The sequence below is a fragment of the Lathyrus oleraceus genome, chromosome 1 (genome assembly GCF_024323335.1).
Source record: "Lathyrus oleraceus cultivar Zhongwan6 chromosome 1, CAAS_Psat_ZW6_1.0, whole genome shotgun sequence".
NCBI lineage: Eukaryota > Viridiplantae > Streptophyta > Magnoliopsida > Fabales > Fabaceae > Lathyrus > Lathyrus oleraceus.
Window position 1 is genome coordinate 367,293,735 of NC_066579.1, and position 14,114 is coordinate 367,307,848.

Here is a 14,114-nt window from a genome sequence, read left to right on the forward strand (position 1 = left end):
TCTTGCCAATTTTGTCAATTTTGCATTTTGTCCAAAAATGATGGCATAAGGGTGAAATGATGGTGGTTTAAGACTTTGAGCAAGTTTCAAATAGGATGTGAAACATTTCCCAATTGGCAAAATGATGAAAAAGTCCAAAACTCAAAAAGTCAAAGTTTGGTCAAACTTTGAATTTAAATGCCAAAGGTCCAAAATGCCATTTTGAATGGTGAGGTTTTAGGTCATGAAATTTATATTTTTGGAAAGAGGATGAAAAATGTGGTGTGTAGGAAAAAACCCCACCAAATTTGGCCTTATGGTTTGAGAGTTATGGCTTGTTGAAGTTCACAAATTGATGAAAATGATTTGATCATATCTTGACAACCACACATGGGATTTTGATGTTCTTGGACTTTTTGAAAATGGGAAGATAAGATCTTCAACTTTCATGTTGGGCAAAAATTCATTTGAAGCTTGTATCATGATGTAAGTTTAAGATCAAGAAGTTTCCATTTTTGGCAGTTGAAATTACAGGTCCACTTTCTATTTCTGGAAAATTTCTGATTTCACTTGATTTTCTTCCATGATGAGGTTGAACATGATAGATGAGGCTTATACAAGCATGAATGAACTTCTTCAAATCAATTCTATCCATCAAATCTTGATTAAATCCTCAGTTGACCAAGTTTGACTTTTCTAGGGTTTTGGATGACTGATGCACTTCTGATGAATTCCAAACCCTAATTTCTTGAGAACTTGACTTCAAAAGATGTCCCAAGATGTATGAGCTCTTGATTATTGATTGTGATGCCCAAATTCCACAAGAATGGCCATCATCCATTGCTTTGACTGATCAATGACTGACTTTGACCTAATTTCTGATGATTGCTTCCACTGCAAGCAACAAGGTTAGACTGACAATATTTTGTACTTTTTGAATGATAAACATATGAAAGCAAAAATATACAAAATGCAGAGTATGCCTGGTGATCAAGAAATCAACCCACAAGGTAACCAACCCACTAGGAGGGAAACTAGGTCATGCAATGATCCTTGAGGTTATGATATGATGTGATATGGGCCATGAGGGATCTTAGGGCCCAAAATTGGGGTCTTACAGTACTGTTAGATATTTTCACTCACTGGCAGGTTGTGATGTGAAGCCTTTTTGACAAAAGATCCCCACAGAGTCCAATCAGGGACGAAGAATTGGAGAATGGTGAAAAGACGATGAAAGACGTGCGACGATCCTGGATATTAATCAAGAAGACTCTTCAAAGTCTGAGGATGGGAAAGTTTATATGAATCTAAGGACCTCGATCCCCGGGGAGTACGGAGAAGGCGAGAATACAAGGTGGTGAATCAGAAAAGTCCAGACGAGTCTGTGAGCTCTCAAAAGTGGAAAGCTGACATTGGAGTTAGATGTTGAATACCAGGGTTCGACGAGTCGACGGGTGTTCTGTGCCGATTATTCCTTATTTCCCCAAGCAGAGTTGGGATCGTTACCTCCCCAGCAGATTCAAGGTTTGTGTCTTCCCTAGCAGGGTCGGGATGGTTATCTCCCCAGTAGGTTTGAGATCGGTGTTTCCTCAGCAACCAGGCCTGAAGGTTGCTATTTCCCAGCGGAGGTGTTTATTGGTAGTTGTCTCCCCTAGCATGGCGGAGCTTGTTAGTTCCCCAGCAAGTCAAAGGTTGTTGTTTTCCCCTCAGAATGTGTTGGTGGTTTCTTCCCCAGCGAAGTCCCCAACTGGATTGGGTGCAGAGGAGGTTATCCCCGATGAGGGTGGTCCTTTTCCCAGCAGCAGTGCTATTCCCCAGCGGGGTGGAGATTGGAGTGTTGTCGAGTTCCTCAGCAGAGTGCCTCGAGCTCCCCAGAAGAGTCCCTTGAGGGGGATACTTTTTATGCATGCATCATTTAGGAGATCATAGCATATTGCATAATGAATTGCGTAGCATTTCCATGATTATGGAGCATTGCGCTAAAAAATCATAATGCATCATCATTGCAAGCATAAGCTAGTCTCAAGCCGTGGTTACTGTTTGAGATTTGGTTTCGCCAGTGGGTGAAGATGCTACTAAAGCCGTGGTTACCGTTTGAGAAGTGGTTTCGCTAGTTGGAAGATCAGCATCAGCATTGCAAGCATCAGTTACTCAAGCCGTGGTTACCGCTCGGGAGTTGGTTTCGCCGGATGGTGAAGATGTTACTCTGAGGAGTTTAGCATCATAACATTGGAGCAACAGTGTTCCCCAGTAGTACGATATTGGTGAAAACCTTTCCGTCGGACGGAGATGGAAATAAAATCAAAGAACGTTACGCGATCAGCGCGAAAATACATTTCAATTGGAGAAAAGGAAGTGTTGCGGTATTTTCTGGAGAATGGGGTTCAAACGGAGATTGGAGTTGAAGATTATATCCGGGATGAGGTCCTCAGGATTATCTTCTGATCATGTGTCACCTTAGACTTTGGCTGAGGCCGACAGAGGTCGTTATGGGTGTCTTCTGAGGAAGAGATGCACATGTTACCTTCCTTTCGTGAAGGTGTACCCTCTGATATGTCGTCATCAGAGTGGTATTTTGGTGTTATTTCCGACGTTGCCAGCGGAATTATCACAAGAAAAGGGAGAACAGGGTTCAAATGGAGAAAGGGAAGTGTTGCGGCATTTTCTGGAGAACGGGGTTTAAATGGAGAAAGGGAAATGTTGCGGCATTTTCTGAAGAACGGGGTTCAAATGGAGAAAGGGAGACACAGGGTGTTTTCTGGAGAACGGGGTTTACAATGGCGATCACGAGCTATCGTCAGGCGACCGGGGTTCAACTGGAGAGCGGGGTTCATTGTTTGGCAAACAAGACTACTATGAAGTTGTCGGGGTTCAACTGCGGTGATCCGGGATCATTCGCGCGAAAGAAAATATTTGTTCGGGGTTCAAGAAAAAAAAAAGAAAAAAAAAAGAGGGGAAATCAATCAGAAAGTTCCGGGGTTCAAGAAAAAGTAAAAGAAATAATAATAATCCCCCAGCGGATGCGGTGTTCAGGCCATGGTTGTTCCTGTGTTACCATTTATTTTGGTATCCAGGTCAACATTCTGTTTCGGTATTCAGGCCGACTTTCTCCGTACCAGACGGATTCTTCTTTTCAAGATTGCTTCTTTGCTGATTCTGACAGGCATTGTTAATTATTTCCCATCATAGTGCAAATTGTTCGTCTGTTCTTGGTATTCAATCACTCTTCACCCTGATCATCTGAAAGCCGAGGCTGTTCATATCGACAAGTTCACAGTGGATTGAATAGGGGCATCTGTAACACCTCAAAATTTCCCCTCCTCTCTTGGGACTAGCTTAGCATATTACATTTCATTTTGTAGGACATTAGGCATTTGCATATTGCCTATCATGTGAAGTAAGCAAGTCATCCTCCTAGGTCTTTCTCATAAGATAGAGAGGTTAAGAGATGCAAGGCTAAGGGTTTCATGAATTGATCACTAATCATCTGAGGTTTGTGCTTCAATTAGGGTTTCTTGGTTCCTCAAGGAGATTGGGTATTATCTTGGTTGAAATGGTACACCATCATCATCATGATTCATTATTTCTGCTCAGATTCCTTGGGATTAGGGTTTTGACCTCTGGTCAACCCTAATCAGTTGCTTTATGCCAATCAGGGTTTTTCAAGGAGATGAGGTCTTTAGTGGGATGGAGATCATCATATGATTTTATTGAGCTTGTATAAGCTAGGGTTTCCTTTTGGAGCCATTTCATCAAGAGGTTGAGGCTCAAATCATCTGTGCATGGCCAAGTCCTTTGTCAACTACAAAAGTCAACTGCCAAGTCAACTGTTGGATTTGGAGGTGGGAAGTGATTAGAAATACTTCATTCATGTTCAAACAAGTCTCATTTGACATTTCAAACATCAACTTTGAAGAATTTGAGGTCCAGTCAAAACTTGCCAAAAATAGAAAGTGACCTATAATTTGAAATTGCCAAAAATGGAAAGGTTTTCAACTCAAGATTACATCATCAAGAAAGCTTCAAATGAAATTTTATTGAACATGAAAGTTGTAGATATTTCTCTCCCGTTTCCAAAAAGTCCAAGATCATCAATTTCTCATGTGTGGTTAAGGAGATATGATTAAAACTTGACCAAGTGTACATGGAACTTCAAATGGGCATAACTTCTCAACCAAAACTCCAATTCAAGTGGCTCTTTTTGCATTCTTCTCCTTTTAACCTCTAGTTTCCAAAACATACATTGCATTACACCAATTATCATCACATGTTCATTTGCAAATTTTTGGATTTTTGGAGGGAAATTTCAATATTTAAAATTGGTGAATTATTTGAACTTTTGGCCATTACAAATGATTTTAAAATAGCATTTTGAGTGAAATTGGATCCAAATTCGTACTGTTCACCATGCATTTTCATGCATAAGGGTGAAAAACTCAATTTGCCAAAACACTCCCTAACTCATCCATTTCATTAGCATTTGGTTTAAGGTTTAATTAAACATGATTAGTGGAGCATATATAAGCATAACCATAACTGTTTTTCACTAACAACCATCACAATTTTCAGATCTAGAAAATTCATCAAACTTTTTCTCTCAAATTTTCTTTGAAATTCTTCAAACAACTTGCATTTCTCTTGCTTGATTCATCATCCTGGAGCATTATCAAGGAGATTTGCACGTGGAACTGGTTGAAACAGAGCTGAATTGAAGCACATTCAAAGCATGAAGCATTAATGGTGAATCCAAAATTTGTTGAAATCGTGCACAATTAATCCTCAATTTCTCTTCCAATCAACTGTACAAGCATCATAGAGAAGCATTGGAGCATTGCAAGGCTTGAATCCATTGAATTCCAAAGCTGCTCATCAAGAGGTCACAATTTCGATCTATCTAATTCTTAAAATGCTTAAGCTATACTTGTAGATCTAAGAACACTGATGATGCTGAGCTTTGAATCATTGAAATCCATGCAAAATTGAGTGAGATATGGTTATTTGAAGTTTTGATGTTGAATCTTCTTCACTTCGATCCGTGCATGTTTTAGTGTTTCTTGTTGATTTGATTATGGATTCGTGTTGTGTGATGGAAGATCTACACATTGATATGCGCCGTGCTAATTTCTGGACACTTTTATTTTTTCTGGAAATTGGTTGATGAAGATCTTCATATGTTCTTCATACCTGCATATTACCTGTGAATTTTGCTATGACCTTCATACGTTTTCCTGCGAATTTTGCTGTGTGTTCATCATGTTTCATGCGGATTCCATTTGCATTGCATGGCGCGCGTGTTAGGGTTTCAACATCCAAACGTTGTCGTTTTGGACTTGGCGCGTTTTCTCATTCAAATGGCGCCTGGCTTCGATCCTTGGCTGGAGCGTTTCTCACAATGCCATTTCATTTTTCTCATATTTTCACATGTTAATGTCCACTTCATTTTTTATTTTTCTATCAACTTCATAAACTCATAAAAAATTGAAAAATCAACCAAATATGCTCCAATTTTTTGCATTATGTCACATTTTCTGTCTAGTATTTTATCATCATAAGTTTGAAAATTGTGCTTGGCTGGAAAATAATTTGTGCTAGGGTTTGTGAACATGTATCATATCTTGACCTTGCCTTGCTTCTTCATTTGTGGAATGCTCATTTTTAATCCAATGCTTTTGAAATTTTACATGTTGAGACTAGACTCATGGCTTGAAATTATGGTGTTGATTTGGCATTTTTATCTTTCACCATTTCTGTTTTATGAATGTGCTAAGTTAGGTGTGACAATTTGTGTCACACCTTGTGATGTCCAACTTGATTGATGTATTTGCCTTACCAAATGAATTCCAATTGTCCTGATTTTTTGTATGAGGCTTGATATGAATGTTTTGATTGCTCATGATTTTTGTTGGAATTTTTGGGGTCATTTCTGATTTAATTAAGATTTTTCATTCTGGATGGTCACATTTGAGCTTTTACATTGCCTTGAACTTCATTTGTTTGTGAAATGCTTGTTCCTTATCCAATGAATGTGAAATTTTGCACACTATTTCTAGACATGTTGAATGTTGTTTTGGCTTTGGTTTGAGGTTTTTACCAATTACCATTTCTGTTTTAGGCCTATGCTAAGTTGATGTGACAATTTGTGTCACACATGTGCTTGTTATGCTTGCCTTGACTTATGCAATGTGATTGCCATGCCTAATGATGTCCAATGCTTCTAATTTTTTGTGTGGTGGTCATGTTGTATGTCCTGTTTAGTCATGAATTTTTTCAAGGTTATTTGAATCATTTTTGATTTAATGTGCATTTGTTCATTCTGGTGTCACAATTTGCATACCTTGCCATGTTTGGTTCATGAAATGGATTTGGTAATTGATATTGAGATGACACCTTTTGGATTGTTTCAAGATGGGTTTGAAGTTGATTCATGTTAATTTTCAGCTTCTGTTTTAAATTTTTTCTCCATCTTTGACCCTAGGCTTTGACCTAGTGGTTAGTTACTTATGTTTGAGCTTTGATTTCAGGTTGAGCATTCAAGTTCCATAGTTGTTGATGCTCTATCACTTGAGCCTTTGATGTTTACTTTTGACTACTAACCTTGTGTGTTTTGTAGGGTTGTTAATTCATTTGAGTTTGGCTTGTGGCTTATGCCTTTGCTCATTGGGTTTGACTGTTTGATATTCATGATTGTCTGTTTGTCTGTATAGTTGAACTGATTTGTGTGATGTTTCAACAGGTACATAAGTTGCTTAAGTTCATTTTGAACTTTGCTTTTTCTTGGTTGCTTAACCATTGAGGTATAACTCTCTTGACTTCATGTAGTCTGGAAGACCTGTCCTGTTATGTGGGCAGGCACCTGTCTGAAGCCCTTCTTAAGAGGCAATGCTTGTGAATGTTTACTTTTGTGCCAAGCAGGAAAAGTCCTTTGATAAGGCAATTGGCAGATAAAAGAGATGTGTAGTCCATCTCCTGCTATTCAGTGTGTCATCCACTTTGCTCACACCTTGTGTTGATGCATTGTGGATATTAACCCAAGATCTTTGTTGTGTCAGTCATATGTGGAGAAGAGTTCCAACTTTCTGAACTCCCACACTTTCACTTGTCTAAAGCTCTCCCAGGCCAGGGATAAGAGCTGTGGGGTCTTACCCTCACTTCCCATTTCATCTGCTTCACCCTAACTCTCAATGTTAGGGTTAAGAGCTAACTACACCCGATTCCATTTGGCTTGTGTTTCACAGCCTAACCTTGTATGAGCCCAATTGTGTGCATATAGTGTGTATGCTTGCTTTGTGTGCTTGTATGTATTTGCTTGTGCTTCTTAGGATAGCTTGCTGCCTGTGCAAGTTAGATAGAAACCTTAACCTAGGACCATTGTGGATTGCATGATAACTATTAGGCTCGAGTCAGTCTCCCTTTTAGTTTGTCATTTCCCAGTCTCTGGTTAGGAGAAAGTTTCTCCCCTGTTAAGGGGAACTACGTCGCCCTGATCCTCATACCAGATGAGGTACGTAGGCAGGAGATCGTACGAGATCTCTCCGGGCACCCTTTTTCTTTTGTGTGTGTTTGCTTGACAGCTAGCAGGCTCGAGTACCAGACTCCCTGTTAGCTTGTTTGTTCAACTTTTTTGTTGCTTTTGACGACTCAGCGTCTGGTTAACCCCTTTTGTGTTTGTGTGGAGTCTTACGTAAGTCCAGCGATTGGCAGTTGGTTTCCAGTGTGTGTTTGTTGGTTCGGAGTCTGATGTAAGTCCAGTGATTGGCATTCGGTTTCCATGTTTGCCTGTTTGTGTGGAGTCTGACGTAAGCCCAGCGATTGGCAGTCGGTTTCTGGTGTGTGTGTTTTGTTTGGCGTGCGTAAGCCGAACTACGGTAGCTCTGTTTCTCATTCCAGATGAGATACGTAGGCATAGGATGCGATATCCTAGCGAGCCCGTTTCCCCCCTCTTCTTCCATCTGTGTTTTATTCCAGTGTGTGTGTGCATTCTTTTGAGCAGTTTTAGCAACCTTTCTTCTATCTTTCTGAGCGTGGATCCCGTCGAGTATGACGGATGCGTAGGGGTGCTAATACCTTCCCTTCGCATAACCGACTCCCAATCCCATCTCTCTTTGATCGCGAGACCATGTCTTTTCCAGGTTTACTTCGAGCGTTTCCTTTCCCTCTTTTGGGATAAATAACGCACGGTGGCGGCTTTGTTTGTTTTGTTTTTTCCCGCCGGTTGTTTTTTGCGGATGCGACACATTGCACCATATCAGTCAGAATTGGCATCAAGAGAATCCTCAGTGCAAAAGAGCAAGTATTTCCTTGAGATGAAGGCCACATGATTATTCTAAAGAGCTTATATGAGCTAGGGTTCATTTTGAAGCAATTTTACCAAGTGGTATAGGCCCAAATCCATCAGTACATTTCTAGGTCATCTAAGGACCATAAAAGTCAATTGTGCAGTCAACTGGGGGCTTTGAGATGATGAAGTGAGTGGAAGTATCTCAATCATGTTCAAAAGAGGCCTATTCATCATTTCAAACATCTGTCTTGAAGATTTTGAAGTCAAATCAAAAGTTTCCAAAAATGGAAAGTGACCTGTAATTGAAAGTTTCCAAAAATGGCAAGTTTTTTATTCACATTCAACTTGACTTTTCAACATCAAAGAAGCTTCAAATGGATTTTTGGTGAACATGAAAGTTGAATATCTTTCTCTCCTATTTTCAAAAAGTCCTATATCATGATCCTCTGATGAATGGTTGAGAAGTTATGGCCCAATGATCACAAAGTATACATGGAAGTTCAACATGGCATAACTTTTGATTCAAAACTCCAAATTGAACCACTCTTTTTGCAAAATGCTCCTTGTGACCAAGAGATCCCAAATCAATCATTGCATTGCATGAAAGAAGCTCACATGATCAAGTGTCCATTCAAGTGCATTTTGGAGGGAAATTCAAGAATTCAAAATTGGTGAATCATACAAGCCTAATACCAATTCCATGTTGTTTATTGGATGTTTTTAAGTGAAAATGAACCTTGCATGGCACTGTTCACGTGCACATTGCTCATGCTAAGCACACTTGCCAAATTTGCCATTCACCTTATTTCTCCTTAATTTTCACTTAACCAATGCCTAATCTTAATTTCAGTGTGATTAAGGAGGAGTATATAAGCCTAATGATAACTGTAATCAGAAGGGGATAACAGAATTTGGATCAAAAATTGCATTTCCCTCTCAAATTTCTCTCTCTTCAATTTTCAAATTTCTTCATCCAATTCCACAAAATTCTTGCATAATCTGGTTTATCATGTATCATTGAGTAGGAATCAAGGTTTGGTTTGAAGAATTTGGTGCAGATTCGTGCAGATCCAAAGCTTGAACATGAGCATGGAAGCTTCAAATTGAGCTGGATTCAAGGTGATTCAATTGCTATTTCGCACACAAAGCTTCAAGATACAAGTAGAGGAGAAGATCTGGACGTTTTGGAGTCTTGAACACGCGAATTCCATCACTGCAAGTTCCAAGTAAGTGAAATTCGATACTCACGTTTTGCCTTTTCATGTACATGATTAGATAGATCCTTTGATGCTGATGATTCTGATATAAGTAGATCTTGAAATGGATGAGAAATGAGTGAGATATGTGGATTTAAAGTTTTGATGTTGAATATGTTTTCGTTCGATCCGTTCAATATATGATGAATTAGGTGAAATAAATGTGATATTCAAGTTCCTCATAGAAAAACCTTTCGATCCATGTATAGTTTGCTAGTTTCAGGAAAGTTTTGGATGCGCACCACTGGAGTTCAACCGGAGAAGACGACCGGAATCACTATTCCAGTCGTCTGGTTCAGTAGCTTAGGGTTTTGTTTCCAGCGCTCATTGACCTCGCTTACCTGTGTTCGAACCTTGGCGCGAGCATTTTCAATTTCCATTTGTTTTCTCCTTTTGATTGAAACGCTGCGTTTCATGTTAAAAGCGCTTGGACCTTCAGCGCGCTGGTTCGATACCTTGCCATGTATTTCTGAAATTTAATTGTTGTTTTTCTCATTTCCTGGCGCGCCTGGGTTCGATACCTGGCTCTGGTTGTTTCTGAAGTTTGATTGCATTTTCTCCTTGACCGTGCTCACATGTGCTCGATTCCTGGCCTTATGCATTTTCTATTTCATTCACATTTCATTTTCCACATGATTTTCATTTTATTTCATTTCATTTCATCAACTTCCAAAAATCACAAAAAATAGAAAACATGTCCAATTTGATCCAAAAAAAATTCCACATGCTTGTGTTGATGTCTATCATTTTGTGATGTTAATTTCATGATTTTTGTGTTGCTGGATTTTTAATTGTGATTGTTTGTTTGAACATGATGCCAATTTGCTATGTTGTGCTAATTGATTTGTGAAATGCTCATGGTTTATCCAATTGCCTTGAAATTTGACATGCCTGATCCTAACATGTAACATGATGTTTTGGCTTTTGTTTGGCATTTTTATCATTTGATACCACTGTTTTGGAAACATGACCATAGGGTGTGACATATGGTGTAACATTTTTGTGCTTTGTACTAGTGCATTTTCATTCATACACCAATTGACCTCTTCTGGATTTAATTTTTGGTATGATGCTTGTTCATAACATGTTAAACTCACATAAAAAATTTCATGATTGTTGGATACATTTCTGTTTTAATGTGAATTTTCTATTCTTGATGTCCAATGTTGATCACATTGCTTGCATTTTCCTTATCTTGATCACTTGATGGCTTTTCCTTATGAATTGGCTTTGGTCCTTTTGAGGACTCTTTCTTGTTTGATTGAATGTGCTTCATGTGAAATATTGACTTCTGTTTTGACTATTTGACTTGCCTTTGACCCTAGTCTTTGTACTAGTGGTTTGTACTTACCAATTGTGTTTTGTGTTTCAGGCTTGAGCATTTAACACTAATGGTTGATGTGATCTCATTACATGAGAGGCCATTTGCTTTGATCGTTAACTCTTGTTGTGTTGTAGGTCCATTGATGTGATGAACTCACTTGAGTGCTTGCATTTGTGACTTGCATTGTGTAGATGTTGGAAAGTTCCACTATTGTTGTCTGTTGTTTTTTTTTCTGTCTGAGATATTGACTGTTTGGCTTTTGTACAGGTACATTAGTCACTTTTAGCTCTTGCTTGAGCTTTGCTTTGGAGTGTGGTTGATACACCACTTAGGTAGCCACTCTTTTACTTCATGTAGTCTGGAAGTCCTACCACCTTTTTGGCAGGCATTTGGCTGAAGTCCTCCTTATGAGGCCATGATTGTGTATGTTTATATTTGTGTCAAAGACCTCTAAATGAGGCATGTTACTTGTTAAGTCCTCCTAAGTGAAGAGGCAATTGACAGATAGAAGGGATTAGCAATCAATCCCCTGTTATTCGTTGAGTCGTTCATTATGCTCGCACTACGTACTGACGCTCTTGAACATAACCCAAGATCTTTGTATAGAGTCAGTCAAGTGGAATAGGGTCCCTTATTCTGGATCCCCACGTTTTCTTTGATTTGAGCTCACCCAGGCCAGGGTTAAGAGCATGAGGTCTTATCCTCATTTACCACATTTCATCAGCTTCACCCTAACTCTCAATGTTAGTGGTTAAGAGCTTCAGCATACCCCTACAGTTTTGGCTTGTTTGTCGAAGTTGATATGACCCCTCTTGACTAAAGCCTTACCCTTATATGTTTGAGCCCCCTTGTTGGTGTGTTTATTCTATGCTATATGCTTTTGTGTGGTGTGATCGTCTCCCCATAGGATTGCTAGACTTCGTATAGTCTCTCGTTTGCATGTCAATTAAGGTAGCACGGTTCCTTCGTCTAGGACTTCCTTTCTTGCATGAGCATTCCTAAAACACAAACAAACTCTATCTTCTCTTAAGGACACGTTAACTTCTTCTACTACAGGTGAGTAAGTCTCCAAAGGTCGAGCATCCGGTAGATTGCGTAGTAGCGTCGTCCACCTAAAAAACACAAAACATACAGAAACAGGTTAGCCGAGCTACGGTGCTCTGATTCTCAATCCTTCTTGAGATATGTATGCAGCAGGGTAGGGCCTGTGCGAGCAATAACTCTTTATTTTCCCTACTTTGATTTTCTCTCTTTTGCATTGCATATAGGATTTTTATACACATTTTAGACATAAATAGCAAACGTGGATCCTGTGGAGTACCACAGACGTGAAGGGGTGCGATAACCTTCCCTTCATGTAACTGGTCCCCTTACTCAGTTTTCTTTGGTTCGAGACTTTGTTTTATCTGTTCCCTCTAGGTTATGCAGTACTACCTTTCCCTCCTCTTGGGATAAAAGTACATAGCTGGCGACTCTATTCTTTTCTCCTCGCCGCTCTTTTTCGCGTTTGTACCTGGATTCGGGAAATCCTGGGGAGCGACAGCTGGCGACTCTGCTGGGGAACTCAGAAGTTGACCTCTTGCTGGTCCATCTTCCCTAGCGGGCCTTTCCTAGCGTTTGTTTGTTTATAGTCTATTGTGTTCTATTTGCATATATGTTTGCATGCATCATATCATCATTGTGTTGGATTCTGGACAGGTTGGTTCCTCTGATTTGGGGTGGGTGTTCTGAGTGGGGCTAAAACCCAGGCCCGAGTATACACCTAGGATTAGCGTGGTCTCATGTTTCTTCACATGTTGTATGACATGATGTTGAGACGTGACATGCCATAGCCGTACGAGGTTCATTTGAGAGAGTCCTTCCTTTTGGAGTATTCCACTCTGGTAGGGTTATCTCATTTGAGCTGTTGACTCGGTGACCGCTCTTTCCCGGATCTTTGGTTTAGACGATCTTATGAGAGCTGCAACGGCACACCCTAAAGGGTAAACCCGTTGAGTATCTTGTCCGATTGTCGAGACCATTATCCGCCTTAGGATGACCTCATTAGAATTCACCTGTGAGGGGAGGGTTTGATTCCTACAGATACGGGTTTTGTCAGTGATGCCGTGATGGTGACTTTGGTTCAGTCGGATTTATGGACATTTATTTCTGAGACGCCGGAGTTCTGTCCATGGTATTTATCAACGGGTTCCGTTTATTTCGGATCCCCGGGTTGAATTTGAGGGTACTTGCTCAGACGATGACTTGCTCTGTTGGTGACCGTTGGTTCCGATACTGAAGTTCTGGTCCTGCGCCTTGGGATACACAACCAACCTGCCATGGCTTCATCATTTTGCATCATAACATGTTTATTTCCAAAAAAAATAATGCATAAAAAAGGAAAAAAGTTAACCCGCATATGCATATCCTTTTCAGGTTCATTCCTGATAAAACAGCATACGCATCATACGCATCATACACATATCATTCTTGCATTACAGGCATTCTAGAAGAAGGTTTCTCATTCTGGTTCCACTTAGGCAGGATTGCTGAGCATCGTCCGCACCGTTACGCAACAAGATTGAATCAACAGAGGATCATGGATCAAGTTCAGGAAGAATTAGCAGAGATGAGGGCTAACATGGCCCAATTCATGAATATGATGCAAGGGGTCGTGCAAGGGCAAGAGGAACTTCGAGCCTTGGCCCAGAGGCAAGAGGTTGTGATTCCCCCTGTCAGTCGGAATTCGCCAGAAGGAGCCCCTGTTAATGACACTACTGCTGCCACCATCCCTGTCAATAACTATGATGTGGGTGATGAATTGAGGGGTATCAGAATCAATGGACAACCCATCATTGCAGAGACTGCTAATGCTCAAGCGGACCGTGCTCCAGCCCGCCATCCTACTCATTTGGTTGACAGACAGGAAGATATGTTCACTGTCCTCAGTGATGATGATGAAGTAGGAAGAATGGAAGAGAGGGATAGAAAGGTTGATGCCCTTGCTGAAAAGATTCGCACCATGGAGTGTCAGAATTCTTTGGGCTTTGATGTTACTAACATGGGTTTGGTTGATGGATTGAGGATTCCTTACAAGTTCAAAGCGCCATCTTTTGACAAATACAATGGCACTTCTTGTCCTCGAACTCATGTGCAAGCTTACTACAGGAAAATATCTGCATATACTGATGATGAAAAGATGTGGATGTACTTTTTCCAAGACAGCTTGTCTGGAGCGTCTTTGGACTGGTACATGGACTTGAGAAGAGAATCTGTCAGAAGCTGGAGAGATTTGGGT